At 30.5% G+C, this 12,450-nt stretch overlaps 1 pseudogene; it reads right to left on the minus strand.

Moving 5' to 3' along the window:
* The window catches only part of LOC139849053 (CLP protease regulatory subunit CLPX1, mitochondrial-like), a 324,386-nt pseudogene extending 315,084 nt beyond the window's left edge, over positions 1 to 9,302 (minus strand).
* Between the last annotated feature and the right edge of the window lie 3,148 nt (positions 9,303 to 12,450).

A 12,450-nucleotide genomic window follows, 5' to 3' on the forward strand; every position in this document is an offset into this window, starting at 1 on the left:
AACGATAATGAAATTGCGAATAATAAAAATGCGATAAAATTAAATTGCGATAATTAAAAGTACGATAATTAAAAGTGCGATTAAATAACAATAAAAGTGCGATAATTAGAAGTGCAATTAAATATAAAATAAAAGAAATAAAATATGAAATAAAAGAATTATGCTTATTTAAACTTCCGTAATCATGATGTTTGACGTGTTGATTTTAGTTTTATGCCCATGGGTTAATTGTCCTTTGTCCTGGATTATTCAATATGTCCGTCTGGTTTTTGTCCATAACAGTCCATCAGTCATAAATATAAATTGCAAGTGTCCTTGTCAAATTATTATTATACCCGAAGATAAATATTCCAACTAATTGGGGATTCGAATTGTAACAAGGTTTTAATACTTTGTTTAATGAATACACCAGGTTATCGACTGCGTGTAAACCAAGGTTTTACTACTTTGTTAACAATTACACCAATTACCCTTGAATGTAATTTCACCCCTGTTTTGATTATTCTAGTGGCTATTAATCCATTCCCGTGTCCGGTTAAATGAACGATTATTCGTACATATAAATACCCCGCCCATCGTGTCCGATTGAGTGTATATGGTAGTTTATAGGGACGCCCAATTGTAAATCTTTATATTAACATTAACAAACTTTCATTTAGTTAAACAAATATAAAGCCCATTAATAGCCCATAGTCTAGTTTCCACAAGTGTCGTTCTTTTGTCCAAACCCCAATTATGGTACAAAGCCCAATTACCCAATTTTAGTAATTAGCCCAACATCATGATTACTTCGTTTTAAATAAGCATAATAATAACTTAGCTACGAGACATTAATATAAAAAGGTTGAACATAACTTACAATGATTAAAAATAGCGTAGCGTTACACGGACAGAATTTCGACTTACACCCTTACAACATTCGCTAACATACCCTTATTATTAGAATTATAATTAAAATTAAAATATAAATTATAAATATAATTATATTTACGTATGAAGAGGAAGAGAAAAAAAGATGATTAAAACTCGGCAGAAAACTGGCTTTATATAGGACCTGACCAGCAATCTCACACCATGCGACTCGCATGATTTTGTGCTTCTGGCCATGCGAGTCGCATGGCCACCCTGGATTCAGCCAACTACTTTGTTTTCTTCTTGCCGACGTAATATAATAATAATAATATATATAATATATAATTATATATAATTATATATATATTATATTATATTCTTGTGCATAGTAGACTAGATATTTTTGGTCCGTTGCGTCGGGCGTTTCTTCTTGGCTCAGGTCCCGGTTCCGGATTTTCGGACGTTCTCGCGTATTATTTTAAATCGCGTACTTTGCGTCTTGTAACTTGTACTCTTGTCATTTTGAGACGTTCCTCATCAATATTTTGAACCTTTTTAATTGTATCTTGTACTTTTTAGCTCTTTGGCCCTTTTTGTCTTCAATTTGTCGAATCTGCCTTTTATCTTCTCTTTTTTAAATTTAAACGAATATCGCTTGTAAATAGAACAATTGCAACTAAAAGCTTGTCTTTCTTGAGGAATAATGCTATGAAATATATGTTCGTTTTTAGCATTATCAGTAATGCTTAACAATAATAGAACGCCTAAGTGTGGGGAAAATGAAGTAACACCTAATGATGACTTGATAATAAAGAACCCCATAGTTGATACGAAATTATATGACCCTGTTATTAACAGTTCAATGAAGAAACTTTTTAAACGGGTTATTGATGCTAAAAGTTAGGGGAACTTTAAGTTATATAACCGGTTAGTATCCAATCTGTCACCTAAAGAAAAGGCGAAGCTAGTTAAATTTGTGGATATTACGGAAAAAGCTGGTCACTGGCTTAAAGCAAAAGTCACAGATATGCAAGTTGATTATGGTCCAAGAGAAATTGACGATGAAGTTAATCACAATTTCGACACCACATCTACCTAAGTGTGAGGAGATTCAAATATTCTAAAAAGAAAATGCTGTTTGGAGTTAGTTGTTCTGTTCTTGTGTAGTTCCGAGAATGGAATCCGATTGGTCTTTTCCACTAGCAGACACTAAACAACTAGTTTTCTCCCCCCATTCTGAATTTTTTTATTTTTTAGGTTTTATATGAAATTAATATGCTTTTTAAATTTAAGTTTTGTGTGAATTTAAAAACAAAAATTTACTTTATTTCATTAAGTTGAAAAAAATGATTTCTAAAATTCGTCGTGAGTTGAAGACTAGGTCGTTGAGCCGAAATTACTTTACCCGAGGGCGGGGCGAAAAATTTTGTCATCATTATTTTTAATTTTATTGATTTAAAGTATGCAAAAAAAAAAATTTGATTTTATAAATTTTTGAACGTGGGGTAATATACCCAACTTTAAAAATATGTATATATGTTTGTATTTTATCATGTAAACAACAGGGTAAAACAACGCACTTTCAAAGACTAACATTAAGTTCAGCAAAAGCTACTGATTTTGACGACAAGATGCAAAACAACAAATGTGATATAATAAATGAAGGAATGAACGATGAGGCGCGCCATCTATCATTCGACGAGCTTTGTAATTACAAACTGGGTATTTTTAATCACTTTCCTACACTAATCACCCTCATGAATTTATAATTATAGTCTGATTTCATGCAAATGAGGGCATTGCATGATCTCAAGTGTGGGGAAGGGTTATAAATTCTCTCGGGTTTATACTTGGCTTATTTTCTAAATATTATGAAAATTTTAAAATTTTTTAACTAAATGAATTCAAAATCATGTTTATACATATTTATGAACGATAAAACTAGGTGTTAATGCCGAAATTATTGTTACCTCGGAAAGGACATAAATTGAGAAACAGCTAAAACACTTGAATTTATTTATTAAGATATAAAAAGACGCATGAAAAAGCCAAGTGTGGGGAGAATGTACCAAGTTATTCAATTAAAAACTATCTATCACATGTTTTTGTAAAGTTATTGCAGGTGCTTTTACTTTGGAATAAATTAACTGGTTTACCCGATTTACTGTAAGAAAGATGGATCTACACGATGAATCAATTCCATCATTAAAAGGAAGTAAAGTCTTCCGAAAAAGAAACGTGCTTCTTGATTTAGGTCATGAAGTTGTCGTCCAGAACAGCTGTAGGTTGACGAAAAATCTAGAAAAATCATCTCTAAAATCAGCAGGAAATCCACGGACCTCAGCATCAAACAGAGTCGCCATGTGGTCAGATTTATCCTAACCATGAGAAGGATTTATCTCGCACAATGGGGGGCACCGTGCAAATTAGCTTGATAAGACTAATGAATCAAATCCTCAGAAAGGATAATCTCCTTAAAGATCAAAAATTAGCTTTTAAGACTGATATTACTCAATCCTAGAGATTGACCTTAAAGATTGAGAATTACAAACTCATGGAATTCAATGATATCTAAACTCGAGCTTGAACGAGAAAATATTTTGATAAAAAATAAAACCGATTTGTTTTCTAAAAACCTATTTTCAATGCGTTCATTACCATTGAACGTAAAATCCTGAGAATTCATCAGAATTCATTAGGTCACCTGAACCAAATCGGGTGTCAACCGTAAGAAATGGTGGTTGCATAGCATGGTCGGAGACAGGACCTTGTGCCAGACCGAAAAATCATAGGATGATCTTTACTATTGCTCCTACAAAGGATAGTACTAGCATCCGACACGTTTTAAGACCATAATCATATGCATGTCATTAGACATTGCCTTAACAGTTTCTTGTTCATCGCTTTCCTTTACAACCGGACGGTAGTTTACCGAAAGGTAATATACGGAACAAGTAAACTGGACGTGTTGCTTTCCCAATACAAGGTTAGCAAGTGGGTAACACAAAACCACAAGTGTTGAGCTAAAATTTTCAAATCTGAAACCCACACAACCCACAAAAATATTTTGCAAACACCGGTGAAGGGTTATTCCGGAAAACTTATCTAGGGTAAAAGCTAGATTAAATTTTCAAAAAGATCAAATGTTTTCATAAAGATCCAATTTCCTTAAGGATCTACATTTTCATAGTCATGTGGGACTGTAAACCACCTTTAAAATGTGCACTTTGCTTTGGAAACCGAAAGTAAATCGGCTATTTGATTGCAAGTGTCGTTGACCTAAACCCGAGGCAACTGTGGATGACACACCCACCTTTAACCATGGTTCTATCGTTACTATCATTGTTTATACCACCATATCAAAATCACTGATGTACAAATTGTGATGAATAAAAAAGTGATTCATGTATGTTTTTATTTCAAGTTCTGTATTGCTTGAGGACAAGCAACGCTCAAGTGTGGGGATATTTGATAAGGCTAAAAAGGAACATATATTTCATAGCAATATCCCTCCTAAATAATATGTTTTCATATGTAATTGTATTATATTTTCATTGTAATTGTTTAAATAAATAAGTGCGAAGACAAAAGGCGAAAACGAAGATTTGAAGACACAAACGTCCAAAAAGCTCAAATGTACAAGATACAATTCAAAAGGTTCAAATTATTGATGAGAAACGTCTAAAAATGACAAGAGTACAAGTTACAAAACGCAAAGTACAAGATGTTAAATTGTACGCAAGGACGTTCGAAAATTCGGAACCGAGACAAGAACCAACTTTCAACGCTCGACGCAACGGAGCTAAAATTACAAGTTAACTATGCTCAAAAATATAATATAATATTTAAATAATTCATAATAAGAATAATAATAAATAATAAAAAGTTGTTAATTGAGCATAGTTAAGGGGTCATAAGTGAAAATTTCAAATCACCAATTGCCTATAAAATGGAATTCACGGAGTAATGAAAAAATACACCTTTCTTCATATTTCTTTCTCTCTTCTGTAATATGTAATATATATTTATATTATAATTTTAATATAAGTTAATTTTAATAATAAAGTTATGGTTTAGTTGGGTTATTGTAAGAAATGTTTTACGGGTTTTAAGTCGAAATTCTGTCCGTGCAACGCTACGCGATTAATCACCACTGTAAGCTATGTTCTTCTTTTTTAATTTAATGTCTCGTAACTAAGTTATTATTATGCTTATTTGAGCCGAAGTAATCGTGATGTTAGGCTAAAATATTAAGATGGGGTTATTGAACTTTGGACCATAATTAAGGTTTGAGCAAAAGACCGACACTTGTGGAAATTGGACTATTGACTATTAATAGATGGGGGGTATTGTCTAATTGAGTGACAACTCATTGGAGTCTGTCGAACCTATCTTCAAATTAATTAACCTAATAATTAATAATGATTATGGTTGTCCTATTTAGTGACGTTCATATGGAATCTGTTATAATCATTTAATTAATCAATTGGGTTGGGTAATTAATTATTCATTCTGATCAAGTGGATGAATTAATATTCATAAACTAATTAAAACAGGGGTGGATTACATACAGTGATAACTGGTGTAATTGTTGACAGAAGTGATAACTGCGTCACAGTTTAAATCCTTAATCAGTTGGAATATTTGACTTCAGGTATAAGGGTAATTTGACGAGGATACTGGCACTTTATATTTATGACCGATGGACTATTATGGACAAAAACCAGATAGACGTATCAAATAAACCAGGACAAAGGACAATTAACCCATGGTAATAAATTAAAATCAACACGTCAAACATCATGATTACGAAAGTTTAAATAAGCATAATTGTTTTATTGTATTTCTCATCGTACTTTTATTTACTGTCATTTTATTTATTGTCATTTATTTTATGCACTTTAATTATTGTCATTTATCTTTACGCTTTAGTTAAAATCGACAAACCGGTCATTAAACGGTAAAACCCCCCTTTTATAATATTACTAGTTATATAATTATATATATTTTATATAAATATAATTTTATAAAAATATAGTACGTAATCACTAGCTCCCTGTGGAACGAACCGGACTTACTAAAAACTACACTACTCTACGATTAGGTACACTGCCTATAGTGTTGTAGCAAGGTTTAGGTATATCCCATCCGTAAATTAATAAAACTTGTGTCATATTTTGTAGTATTTTGTATTAAAAATAATACAATTTCGTACCCTCACGACACAACATCAATACTATTTTAGTATTATTATAATTTTAACTAACAAACGATGTATATATATATAAAATATATTTAATATATATAACATAACAAAATTTATATTTTTATTTATTTTAAATATATAAAATGAATATATGAAACATATAGGATATTAATATAATAATGATATAACTAATAAATACATATATATATATATATATATATATATATATATATATATATATATATATATATATATATATATATATATATATATATATATATATATATATATATATATATATATATATGTTCAATTACAATTATGTGTGTTAATATATATATATATATATATATATATATATATATATATATATATATATATAAATATAGGTTCGTGAATCCAAGGTCAATCTTGCACTTGTTCAATGACGTTATATGTATTTTTACTACGAAATACAGTATGGTGAGTTTCATTACTCCCTTTTTAAATGCTTTTGCAATATATATTTTTGGGACTGAGAATACATGCGCTGCTTTTATAAATGTTTTACGAAATAGAAACAAGTAATTGAAACTACATTCTATGATTGAATGATCGAAATCGAATATGCCCCTTTTAGCTTGGTAGCCTAAGAATTAGGGAACTGGCCCCTAATTGACGCGAATCCTAAAGGTAGATCTATGGGAACTAACAACCCCCATTCTGGAATTTGGAATGCTTTAGTACTTCGAGTTTATCATGTCCGATGGGTGTCCCGGAATGATGGGGATATTCTATTTGCATCTTATTAAGGTCGGTTACCAGGTGTTCACCATATGAATGATTTTTATCTCTATGCAGTTTGCGAAATGCCTGATACGAGATGTGTATTTAGGAGAAATGAAAATCTTGTGGTCTATTAAAATGATGAAAATGATCGTTTATGATAAACTAATGAACTCACCAACCTTTTGGTTGACACTTTAAAGAAGTCTTCCGATGTGCATTAGTTCATTTTAGAGATCTTAATAGGAGTCATTCATGGCATATTTCGAAAGATTTTGCATTCGAGTCATTGAGTTCATCAAGATTATTATTAAGTTAATTATAGTTGGATATATTATGAAATGGTATGCATGCCGTCAACTTTCGATGAAATGAAAGTTTGTCTTTTAAAAACGAATGTAATGTTTGTAAAATGTATCATATAGAGGTCAAATACCTCGTAATGTAATCAACTATTGTGAATTGTTTGTAATCGATATGGACTTCATCCAGATGGATTAGGACGGGTCCTTTCAATACAACGGATACAAAATTTGGACAGAGGCGCCCACGGTCGAACCATGGTTGACTGTGGCAGTGACCGTCTGGCAACAGCTAGTTTTTGAATCCCGTTATAAATAACAAGCATTAGAGAGCATTTGAAGTAGACCCTCTTGCACATTTCAAAGGCATATTTCCAGAGATCACAAGTGCTTTAATTACTACTCAAATGTGATCAAGCAAGAGAAGATTCTATGATCTTATAGATATAGAATTTGGTTATTGTAAATTTACTATACAAATTTGTTTATCTTGTGAGTTTACTTAGTGTGATATATGTCCTAGAATTTTCCTAGGATAATCATCACCAATTGTGTGAGTCCTGTAACTTCCATTAGTAAAAGCATAGGCTATCTTAGTTATCTACTTCCTTAAAAGGACTTAGGAAGTTGATTAATCTTATTTGGAAATTGATACTTGTCCAAGTTGAAGACAAGTTAAGCTAGGTTGGAGTTGGTCTTTCAAAGGGATAGAAAGATTAGGTTTGTTGTCTACTAAAGAAGTTGAAGACTTGTAAATCGGATCTCCACCGGATTTGGAGAAAAGTGCTTAGTGAAGCAAGAAATCCGGATTAGTGTAATCGGGGAGTAGATTAAGGTGGATTAGTTAACGTTCACCCCCAACAACTATAAATCCTTGTGTCTATGTTCTTTACATTACTTACTTATCATTTTGAATATAAACACCACACACATCAAGTTTGAGTTGAATTGGTTGATCATAGTTAATCAACTTTAGTGATCAATCGAAAAAGTTTTAAAAACGTATTAAGTAACTATTCACCCCCCTCTAGTTACTTACAAGCAGAGTAATGCACACTTATAGGTGGCTAAGTAAGCGGGTCAGGCATGTTGGATAACAGGTCTAAAGGTACTCTTTAAAGCAGGTTGACTTAAATAACTTATAAAGTTAAAATCTTTATAGATAATAGTGTGTCAAAGGAAGATATTATAGTGAATAGACTTATTTAGGGATTTTATGCATTTATAATATTGTATGGGAGATGTTTTACAAGTTTGAGACGTTTCATTTTGAACTAACTCTTTTATTTCACTCAATTAACTAATCAAAAATGAAGCATAACGGGACCAATTCTTAAGTGAATTAGTCAAAATTGAAAACTTTATGCACGATATTTTCTTTTTTGATATAACCCAATACTCCCTCCCTCCCAAATCTATTGTCTATTATTCCATTTTGGTATGTCCCAAATTAATTGTCCATATTCTTTTTCAACCAATCAAAAGAGGTTAATCTGGAGAGAGAAGATATATTACTGGTGGAGAATGAAGTTAGTGGAATTTTCTAAAACTGCGTATTTTTTGTCTGGAGACAATAGATTTGGGATGGAGGGAGTATAATACTTCGTATAATTTATAATTATACTTTATATTGAACATAATAATAAAGTGCACTTACAATCCCTTCTAGCATCTTCGGTAACGCCTGCTGTACACCCTCACCCGATACATCTCTTTTAATATTAACACTCTCAGACTATCATAAAAAGCAAGAAATTAAGAAAGTCACATAGAAAACTATATATAATATAATAAATAATAATAAAATAATAAATATATGTAAATAAACCTTCTTTGTAATCTTGTCAACTTCATCTATGTACACAATGCCCTGCTGAGCGGCTGCTACGTTATAGTCAACAACCTAAACCTTATAATAATTTGATATAGTTCATCAAATGTGAAATATAGCCCTCAAAAAAGACAAACGATTTAGTAGCAAGTTTAAGGGACATACACTTAAGAGCTTTTATAAAACTGACTAGACGTCTTTCCCAACATAACCTGCTTGCAAATTGCCATATATGTTCAACACCACACAAAATTAAAATTAATGCACAATTACTTAAAATTAACCAAACCACGATTAAGAAAGATGCATGGGTGAGTGTAGTAGCATCTGCAATGACAAACACAAAAACGCATCAGAAAATACACCAATAACAATACACCATCCAAAATATGACATTACCCTATCATCTAAGGACAAGACTAAATAACTCTTTCCTATTGGCTCTCACTCTACTGCTCACACCACTCCCCTAATTTTCTTTTCTTTTTTCCGTTCAGTCTATTTCCAATTCTTTATCTTAAATAAAATTGTGTACCTTCATTATACCCCACATCAATTTTGTCACCATATATACTTTTTATGTCTTCATCTACTCTTTCATTCCATTCTGTATCATCAAAAATCTCCAAAAAAAAACTCTTATGCTCTCTATTTGTTTTTCATTATTTACTTATGATTTCATCTACTTTCATATATTTTTTTGCCATGATTGTTTATTTATTGTTTATATAATTTCTTAATAAGTGTTATTTTTGTGTTTTTTTCCCTGCTTTTCTAACAGCTAATATTAGGTTGATGAACACATTTCATGCACACACGCCCGTTTCATCACCACCGTTGCTCCTCCCGTATCCTTCTCCACCACCGTTGATGTTCAAGGTGTGGACTTATCCACTAAAGTTTCTGTTTTTATCTTCTTTTTACCGTTTTTTTTTCTTTTTTGAGACAAATCATGGATCAATGGAAGTGTTTGATTTTCATTTATGTGTTAACTTTAATCAAGGAGGGGGCAAATTGGAGAAAGGAATTAGGATTGTTGGTGAAGATGCAAATTTGATTTTGCTTCACTCCTTTGTAACAAATTAATTTGGTCAGGTTTGTAGTTATTGTAGGATTAATTTGCAAGTTACAATATATAAATATATGGCCAACTTCATTTGAGCCTTCGGGGTCACACACATATACACCGAGACGTTAAATAAAATATATATATATGATGTATATATATTACTCAAGTAACAAAATAGTAAATCGAAATTAATTCATTTACTATTCATATGAATAGTAAATGAAACGAAATTAATTAATTTACTATTCACATGAATGCGACATAATAGAAATTAATAATTATAAGTTACATAATATACCCCTAAAGTTGTTGAGAAATACGACTTTGAAAATGATCTTGATTTCTTTTGATTTACTTTATGCTACCAAACAAATGAAATATGATATTACATCAGACAAAGAAATCATAAACAAGATTTTAAGAACGTGTTTTTTATTTTATTCACCAACTTGTGAAGTCTTTTAGACTTATGGAAATATATATATATATATATATATATATATATATATATATATATATATATATATATATATATATATATATATATATATCCATTCCTTCTTTTGGTCAGGTAAGATAGAATGAAAACCAAAAACACAAAATAACAATCTATGTTCACTTGATTTCTTTCTTAAAACTGGCGAGCAAAGTTATACGGGAGTATTATTTATCTATTCTATTTGATTAATATAATTTGATTATATTAATTAGTTACTTGGATTTGGACTAGTATCTATTGGCTTTGTTTGAAGTGTAGTGTGGACTATCCAAAGAGACGGTCATACTTTTGATCGTAAGTTTCTCTCCATTCATCAGTTTCTTCAAGAAAGGTATATCGTTAACTCATCTTTGTGAATTACATATTTTGACAATTATTAGTGGTGTAACTGGATCTTTGAGATCGATAATCATGTGCATGTTTTATTAAATTTAAATATATGAATATTTAATTTTGTAAATGGTTTATAAAATAATAATTGATTATTATTTTAACTATCCGCTGCGTTAATCTTAATTAAAAGTACACACGATTTTCCAACAGCGATATCCGAGCCGCTTTTATACTATCTTAATTGTCGTGTGACTATTCTTTAGATTTAGCTTTGTGGTATATTGGTGAAAGTCGAAACCTTTTTGGTTTTTAAAATCAACTCGGTTGATCTAGACTTAACCTCATGACGCACAAATATGATTGAAAGAATATCACTATTTTAAATTGTAGATTTAATTGTTATGGCTTGAATATTTATTATAATTGTTGATTGTTATATTCCATGGTTATACACATGCATTGTAACCATGGACAAGCCATATATAGGTTTTAATAATGTAGTCATTAAAATTCTGATTGCATACATAGCCCGTAATGCCCCGACTGTAGTGACCCGAACTTTACCATGTTTATATATATTAACTGAAATTGATATTTATATGATTAAGTGTTTCCAACATGTTAAGCAATCAAACTTGTTAAGACTTGATTATTTGATATGAGTTTCATGTAGACAATTGACCACCCAAGTTGACCGGCGATTCACGAACGTTAAAATTTGTAAAAATGACATGATGATGATATATATATATATATATATATATGGACATATATACGGTTAACATGAGATTATGATAAGTAAGTATTTCAATAAGTATATTAACAATGTGTGATATACATAAAAAATGAGAATATTGATTTATGAAGCTCGAAATGATAAACATAACGATTATCGTTATAACAACGTCTTACTAAATACATATGTATTGTATTAAGATATTGATATACTATATTTAACATGATAAAATGATAATTAAGTATATCATTGAGTGTATTAACAATGAACTATACAAGTTAGATGAGACTACTAACTTAAGGAGTTCGAAACAATATATATATATATATATATATATATATATATATATATATATATATATATATATATATGATTTTAAGATATATTCATGCACCATGTTATCATGTTAACATAACAATTTAACATCTCATTTAAGTATAATAACAATGAATTAATTACATTTAACAAGATCGTTAACTTAAAGGTTTCAAAACAACACATACATGTAACGACTAATGATGACTTAATGACTCAGTTAAAATGCATATACATGTAGTGTATTTAGATGTATTATTACACTTTTGAAAGATTTCAAGACACATATCAAAGTACTTCTACTTAACAAAATGCTTACAATTACATCCTCATTCATTTTCATCAACAATTCTACTCACATACACCCGTATTCATACTCGTACAATATCCAGCTTCTAGACGTATGTACTATTGGTATATACACATAATAATTCATTTCTTAACAGCCCTCATTTAGTCAACAAACATGTGGAACTAACCATTTGGCAACTAGCATGAAATATCTCACAAAATTACAAACTGATGGAGCCTATATGGAGGCT

This window comes from Rutidosis leptorrhynchoides, chromosome 5 (assembly GCF_046630445.1).
Source record: "Rutidosis leptorrhynchoides isolate AG116_Rl617_1_P2 chromosome 5, CSIRO_AGI_Rlap_v1, whole genome shotgun sequence".
NCBI lineage: Eukaryota > Viridiplantae > Streptophyta > Magnoliopsida > Asterales > Asteraceae > Rutidosis > Rutidosis leptorrhynchoides.